The sequence below is a fragment of the Sus scrofa genome, chromosome 4 (assembly GCF_054392235.1).
Source record: "Sus scrofa isolate SSC_HxYL_T2T_F1_AM1 chromosome 4, Sscrofa_HxYL_maternal_Yorkshire_Landrace_v2.0, whole genome shotgun sequence".
Lineage (NCBI taxonomy): Eukaryota > Metazoa > Chordata > Mammalia > Artiodactyla > Suidae > Sus > Sus scrofa.
Genome location: NC_139386.1, coordinates 111035359 through 111043578, shown reverse-complemented (window position 1 = coordinate 111043578; position 8220 = coordinate 111035359).

Here is an 8220-nt window from a genome sequence, read left to right as displayed (position 1 = left end):
GCGGCCCAAGAAATAGCAACAACAACAACAAAAGACAAAAAAAGACCAAAAAAAAAAAAAAAAAAATTGTTAATGTGAATATTTCGGCCAAATTATGTACTACATTAGTTGGAGCTCACCTGGGAAGCTTCCTGTTATTCAAAACATTATTCCACTGGAAAACACTCTAAATAAATTTACAGACATATTTTTAAAGGGGAGATTTCTGGTATTTTATTGACTTAGAGACACCTGTAACCAGAGGCTCTAAGGGAAGATGACACTTGACAGGAATGAGCTGAACACAGATCACTGCTGCCTGGCTTCTTTTGCCCAGAAAGCCCTTCCACTAAAGCAGGCCTCCCGCCCTGCTGTGGAACATGCTGGGCGGTCCCAGCCCTTTCCAACCTGCTCTTCACTCCCCTCCCCCACGCCTTCAGCCCCTTATAATTCAGATGCCAAAGCCTTCCATGGGGCTCAGGGTTGCCAGTAGTAAACTCTGAGGATGAGCTTAATCTTTTCTAACACTGCTTCAGTGGGAGCAGTTCAGAGTTCATTACAACTTTTGGTTTGAGGAACACAACTCTTTTGCCAGCAGCAACTATAGCCTTTTTTTGATATCCTGTGGAGGTGTATAAAAGTTACCTTATACCTATGGAGTGAGTTTTAGTTTGGAATATAATCAAATGGTGAAATTTTAAGGTATCTTACTGGATTCACCTCATTTTCTTGTTAGTCATAATTTCCCACGCATGCCTAAAAATAAAGAAGTCTGTAAGACTCATCCTTTTCCATGAGACAAACTGACTTTATTTCCTCTGTCTTGAATGGAACTAAAATTCAGCAACTTGCTTTTAACAAAGCAGTTGAAACGTCAACAGTATACTGTGTTCTGTTAGGAGAGGGAGGCATGCTGTGCGGTTTTTGCAATAACAGCAGTGCCAGGCACTATTCCACGTTGTTGTTTAAACATTTATTAATTCACTTAATTTTCACAATCGTCTTTTGAGAAACTATTATCTCCATTTTACAGTTGAAGAAATTCAAGTACAGAGACTGACTTGCCCAAGTCTTACAGCTAATAAGTGGTAGAGATGGGATTTAAGTCCAGGTATTCTGGCCTCTGAATCGGGGCTCTTAACCGCAGGGTCATGAACCTGTCCAGTTCAAACTCGGGTTGTTCAAGGGTCAATTGTACTAGTGAACCAGAAAGAGCACAGGACCTGAAGTCAGAAGACCTGGTCTCAAATCTAGAATCAATCCATCTGTTTTTAGGGGATTAAGTTTTTTCTTCAATAAATGGAGACCATTCTTGTTTTACCTGACTTTTGTGGAGGGTTAGAAAGATGTACATAAGAGAACTTTAAAAACTGTGAAGCAGGGGGAGTTTCCATCGTGGCATAGGGGAAACAATCCGACTAGGAACCCTGAGGTTGTGGGTTCGATCCCTGACCTCGCTTAGTGGGTTGAGGACCTGGCGTTGCCGTGAGCTGTGGTATAGGTCACAGAATCGGCTTGGATCCCGTGTTGCTGTGGCTGTGGCATAGGCTGGCAGTACAGCTCCGATTTGACCCCTAGCCTGGGAAATTCCATATGCTGCAGGTGTGGCCCTAAAAAAAAAAAAAAAAATTGTGAAGCGGGATTTATCATCATAGCTCCGCGGAAACGAAGCCTACTAGTAACCATGAGGATGGGGGTTCAATCTCTGGCCTTGCTCGTTGGGTTAAAGGATCTGGCATTGCCATGAGCTGTCATGTAGGTTGTAGACATGGCTCAGATCTGGTGTTACTGTGGCTGTGGTGTAGGCTGGCAGCTGAAGCTCTGATTCCACCCCTAGCCTGGGAACTTCCACATGCCACGGGTGTAACCCTAAAAAAAAAACCCAAAAAATAAAATTGTGAAGTGACATAGTTTCCATTTCTGAGAGTCTTGACTTGAAAAGATTCCACCCCCCACCCCCCCAGTCCCCGGTGGCACTGAGGCATGAGACAGGTTCTGGTGCATCTTGGGTAGTCTTGAGTAGTCTCAGAAAAATTGGCAAAGAGGTGACCCTGGAAGAGTCAAGAGAGTGGCAACTGGAACACTGAGGCTAAGCAAGTTATGTCTCAGTAAACCATGTCCTTCTCCCTGGAAACAATTACCAAATTGCAACTAAGAAATTTTGTTTTTGAGATCCCTCTTCAATACAATATAAAAGATAAATGAAGAAAAAAATTAAAAATAAAAAAGATGAATGAAGAGCCAAAGTCTATCTGGTTCACTGCCCTAGGCCCAGAGCAGCACAGTGCCTAGGCACATGGCAGGCTCAGTAAAAACCTGCTAAATGGGCTAGGAAGTAAAGTCATTAGGAAAATTTACTGAGCCAACAAAACAAACATATTTTGGAGTTCCCTTTGCGTCTTGGTGGTTAACGAAACCGACTAGGAACCGTGATTATTCAGGTTCGATTCCTGGGCTTGCTCAGTGGGTTGAGGATCCAGTGTTGCTGTGAGCTGTGGTGTAGGTCGAAGATGCAGCTTGGATTCTGCGGGGCTGTGGCTGTGGATGTGGCTGTGGCTGTGGTGTAGGCGGGCAGCTGTAGCTCCGATTTGACCCCTAGCCTGGGAGCTTCCATATGCTGCAGGTGTGGCCCTAAAAATACAGAAAAAAACCCGGATTTTGTGAGTGCATGTGGCTATGCCTTACAGTGGAATCCAAATGTTCTTCTCTGAAAGGAAATGTCACACCAGCTTTAAGAACAATGGGGTGAAAGGGGCACAGGCCTTGGTACTTTCAGTTCATATGCTATGCTAGAGTTTCACTCTGGACTTTAAATATCAAACTCCTCAAATTTACAAGCAAAACAAGCATAAACTTAGATTTCTTAATCTAACTTTCAAGATGTCTTTCAACCTCATTCCAATGATTAAAAAAATTCCTATCAGGGATGTTGGGTCTCAATTACACATGTGGAAAATTGATTTACGCTAAGATGTTTTAAAATAATGTACAAGTTTTCCTCAGACAAGAATCACACAGAATTCACACAACTCAAGCTCCTACGGAGTGTCAAAAGTGCCAATTTTATCACTCCCACAGCAGCCATTCCAGAAGATTGCTTTTCCTAACTTGGATAATATTTCAGTCTCCTGCATCAGAAGGCTCTGGCAGACAACTGCTCAGTTCCAACCACATCCTCCCTGGTTAGGCATGTAGCTGCCACTATCTTTAGCAACATTTAATGTCTTTAACCCTAAACATCACAGGCATTACCCCTTGTTCTCTTTATATGGGCACCTACAAATTGATGGCAATCTGTAACTAGTTTTAAGGAGAGATTAAGCACTCTTTTAAGTTGAAAAGTAATATGCCCTGTTTCCACCCCCAAGGAGGTTAATAAGAAAACTATTTTGGTATTAAGTGCAAAGTAAATCATGAATACACTGTCTCCAGATAAGTATTGCTTCAGTTGGTCTATGTCCAGTTGGTGAATCTGTACTTTTGATGTTCCTTTCCGCATTGCAAAGGGTATTTATCTGTATTTTGTATGTTCCTAGTGTTCCAGTTTTCTTTTAAGGTATAGGGCCACATTTCACTGCCCAGAGTTATATTTAAAGCATTACAAAGCATATCCTTCCCATTTCGATACTGGACACTGATTCTCCCTGTGCTCTCGAGTCATGGAACTGGACATTCTCTTGAAATGTGCACTAGGCAGTTTTGCAAAATGATCACTAGCACAACCTCTTGGCCCTTTTACATGTATTTATGGATATCAAATAACTAACGCAACTCCACTGGCCTTTTAGTGACCTTGAGAATTGCTTATCATGAGACTAGAAACCTTAATAGCACAGAGACGCATAGGCGGTCCCCTTATATTTCAAATAAACAAGCTTCTTTAACTAGTTTTGCATTATTCATCCCTCTACAGCTTTATTTTGCAAAGCAGAACAGCATCTATCATCAGTAAGACAATATTATGTCCTCCATTCCTTTCTCAGTTACTGAGGAGTCAAGTATTAACAGAACAAAATAGCTGATGTGAGGCATCATTGTCTGAAGGAGGAAATCTGTTTCAGATACACTGTCTATAATTCTTTTTCATATACATTTTACAATCTAAAATATTTACACTCATCCCAGTAGCTAGAAATAGTAATTTGCTGCCTAAATTTGGTTTCCTTAAGCTTAATTCAAATACTAATGAGCTACATCCCTGCCTTTTTACAGAAAAATGTGAAAAAAATTGATCTTTGATAGAATGAACCAAGGTCCTCATAATCACTAACTAGGTTTGAAATCATTCTTTTATATCTCTTTAATTATGATTGGGAAATTTGAAATGTCCTAATTCAACTTCCCTACTTTGCAATCAAGGAAACTATTGGCCACAGTAGTAAAATGATAGCTGGAGTCCATGTTCTTTGGCTCCTAAACCTATGTTCTTCCAACTATAACAAGATTGGTAAACTGTGCAATAACATAAAAACAGACCAAAAGATCCAATGGTAGTTTTTAAGCACTTCATATTAATGTGTAAGAATTGACAAAACAGACGTAAACCATTCCTGATATAATAAAGCAGGCTCTGGAGTTCCCTTTGTGGTTCAGCACGTTAAGAATCCAACTAGTATCCATAGGCTATGGGTTCAAGCCTTGGCCTGGCTCAGTGGGTTAAGGTTCTGGCATTGCTGTGGCTGCGGTGTAGGCTGGCAGCTGCAGCTCCGACTGGACCCTTAGAATGGGAGCTTCTATATGCCATGGGTACAGACCTAAAAAGGCAATAAATAAATAAATAAGTAATAAATATGAGACCAAATGAGGAACTCAGATCTTCCAAAGTTGCCCAAATGTCATATCCAAAAGTCTGAATTTAATTATTAGCTTTCAATAAAGGCACATCAGCGGAAAAACCAATTATGACTAAGCAAAGAACTTCCAGTTTTTATTTTTAAAACATTTAACAAGAAAAACATTCAACCAAATTTTTAAAAATTAGGATGGATTAATTTACAATAAAATAGTCAACTTAAAATAGCCCTTTCATTTAGGGCCAAGGAGGCCAATAGTTCCTGTTTAAACAGCAGAATTGCACAATTGATATTTTTTACCTATATTTGATGGCACAGATACATAAAAGTCACACAACTTCCACTGAGATCCTCTCTTCCCTCCAGAGAATTCATACAATTGCTTCTTAGGTCAGTAAGTACTCAGGCCTTTAAAAATTATCAGTTTCACTTTGAAATATATCTACAATTACTCTGATAATGAGAACACTTTTAAAACAATTCGTATATGAAACACCTTAAAATAATTCTGTGGCACATCAGGTTTCTTAAAGAAACAGCAAAGATGAAAAATAATGTACAAGAATTATAGTCCCTTGTTTATAGAAACCACCCAAATAAAATATTTTCTCTAATTATCCTGCTTCTTATAATTTATTAGCAGAGATGAATTACAAGAAGCAGAATGCACCATTTTTTTGGTTCTTGGTTGTAGCTGCCAGCTTAAGAGTTCATGACTGTAAATATAAGCAAAATATGACTATGAGCATAAATTCTGGAATGGAAAAAAAAATATCTCTTTGAAGTGTTTCTCTATCCTTGCTTTCAAGTCAAGACAAAAAATTCACAGCAGTTTAAAGGATGATGAAAGACAAAACAGGGGACCCACTACAATACATACTGAAGATAATTTTACCTATTACACTTCTGAAGTGAAAACTGTTAATAAGTATGATATTGTATTACCAAGTAGCATTCTATAATAAGCTGTGGGAGCAAATACAGCACTCAACAGATTCATTTACAGATAGGCAGGGTAGCCTTCAGAAAGACCATCTCATTTTCACAATCTTGAACGTGCAACCTTTAAAAAACAGACAAACATAAAGTAATATGATAGCTGGCCAGGCACTTATTAACTTGGGGAAAGAGACTTTCAGATTTTGAGGTAAACTATAATTGTTTCCAGAAATCACGAACATATTCTAAAAACTATTTTATACCACACTAACTGAAGCTACTCAGTGTTTAAGTCTGTCATTCTGTTGTGCCAACATTCACACCAAAGTGTAACTTTTTTTTGGCTGCACCTGTGGCATGTGGAAGTTCCGGGCCAGGGATCAAATCCATGCCACGGCAGTGACCTGAGCCGATACAGTGACAACACCAGATCCTTAACCTGCTGCATCACAAGGGAACTCCACCAAAGTGTAACTTCTTAAGAAGCTATTAAAAGGACATTTCCATGTCTGAATTTTGGCCCCATTTAGATACTTCTGTGCTTAGAACATACTTGAGAAAACTAAAAGATACAAACACACAAGGGTCATGGGCACAGGAGCCTCAAACGAGTAGCTCCCCCCGCCCCCCAATTTGACATTAAAAAAAAAAAAATCAGTCAGTCACAGAGACAAGAGGAAGAAGAAGAGGAAGACAGTGATGACAATTAGGTGATAAGCCTCAATCTATCCTGAAGAAAATGACAGAGCAATGTTCCAAGAGGAGCAGAAGCAAAGGGGCAGAGTTTGTTTCCTAGTGTGGACTGCGACAACGCTCAGAATTGACACCAAAGAGCACAACTCTCTGAGTTATTTATCCTCTGGGCACAGTGTGTTTCTTCTCCTCTTGTGAATTCCTTTCCAGACAAGGTGGAATTTGCTTAATAAATGACCATTCCTATTAGAAGACGGAGGACCTACTCATTAAGTATTACACATTAGACTAGAACAGAAAGTGGCCATTTTGGAACTAGTCTTTTATCAAGTTATCCAAGTCTATTTTTCATTAAAATTATCAGGATATCATTAAAATGGGAAAGCCAAGCCCTCCAAGTCCTCATAACCATTAATTATATTTTCTATTTGCTTCTTAAACAGCAATTGCAGTCCAGAGGCTACTTCTTGTTCTGAACAAACTCATCTGCTTATTATCCGATATGCAGACTAATCAATCAACATCCTGTTTTACAACCTTCAAAGAACATTATGAATAAAGAAAATTAAAAAATTTTTGATCTGAGGCATCCTCATTCTCAAAAACATGAGAAAAAAAATGGCTTAATGTGGTCGCCATGTGGCTAAAAACAAGAGTCTAGATACCTTATTTACAAAGACTTCTAAGCTGACCTTCCTCAGGATAACAGGTTTTTCTAATCACGGGGAAAAATTTGTGCTAACTGACCTCTTCTTTCCTTGCAAGACTAACCACATGCATCTGGCAAAATTACTAGCTGGAGTTAATGGTGCAATGGGCAAACGTGGAAGAATTTCTTCCTCTGTGATGCTATTTGGTTCCCTCAAGTTTCAGAACTGTGACCCTGGTCTACTAGCACCATGCTTTACTCAACTGAAATAATTATCCAAGCCACTGCTGCTATGGGATGAAGGACAGAAGGTGGGGTGGAAGGGGACTGAAGGCAATTATACACATTATTAATTACTATGATACGCAGTGAAAATGCATCTGCTTTAACATTTTTGAGGCTTAAGTATTATTGATCATAGCTATTAAATAAAACAGCATTAAATTTTTATACTTTTGAACCCCTGTGAATGTAGACTTTCAGACAGGACCCAAATTTAAATATGAATGGAAGTTCACTGAATGTTAGATTATCAGTAAGCTAGAAGAAACAAATTACATTTTGTAGGTAGTAAACTACCCCCCCAAAAGTGGAAATTACATAAAATCTAAGTGAAATTATTCCTAATCGTTTATAGTCTCATTCTTCTCTTGGAAGAGCTCAAAACCAGGTCTCTAAAAAAACCAATTTCATGTAAGAAATGGCATCTGCTATCATATTGGTATATTATTTTCCTCAAAGCTAGATAGGTCATAGTCATATCTCAGACATTCATTTTCATGTATAACGGTTTCCGAGACATGTATTCCACTGAAGTATTGTAAAGGAAGTCTACAAACCACTTCCAGGAAAAAGGCACTTCATCACAAAGTTAGATTTAATTACCAGAAAGTCCAGACGAGGATAGACTCAAAAAGTCAGTATTCACTTTTGTATTTCTGAAAACAGAGCAGATGCCAGTTTATAGAATACAGCTGATAATATTACAAACAAACCAAAGAGAAACAATAACTATATTCTTAGGAAAACAGTAATTTATGACATTCCTCTGAAAACCAACACAGTTCCAAGCTCAACATTCAAAAAAAAAAAAAAAAAAAAAAAAATCACCAGCAGAGCTCAAGACATTTTTTCTACAGAATTTCACGTTTCTACAGTTTGGTTCTC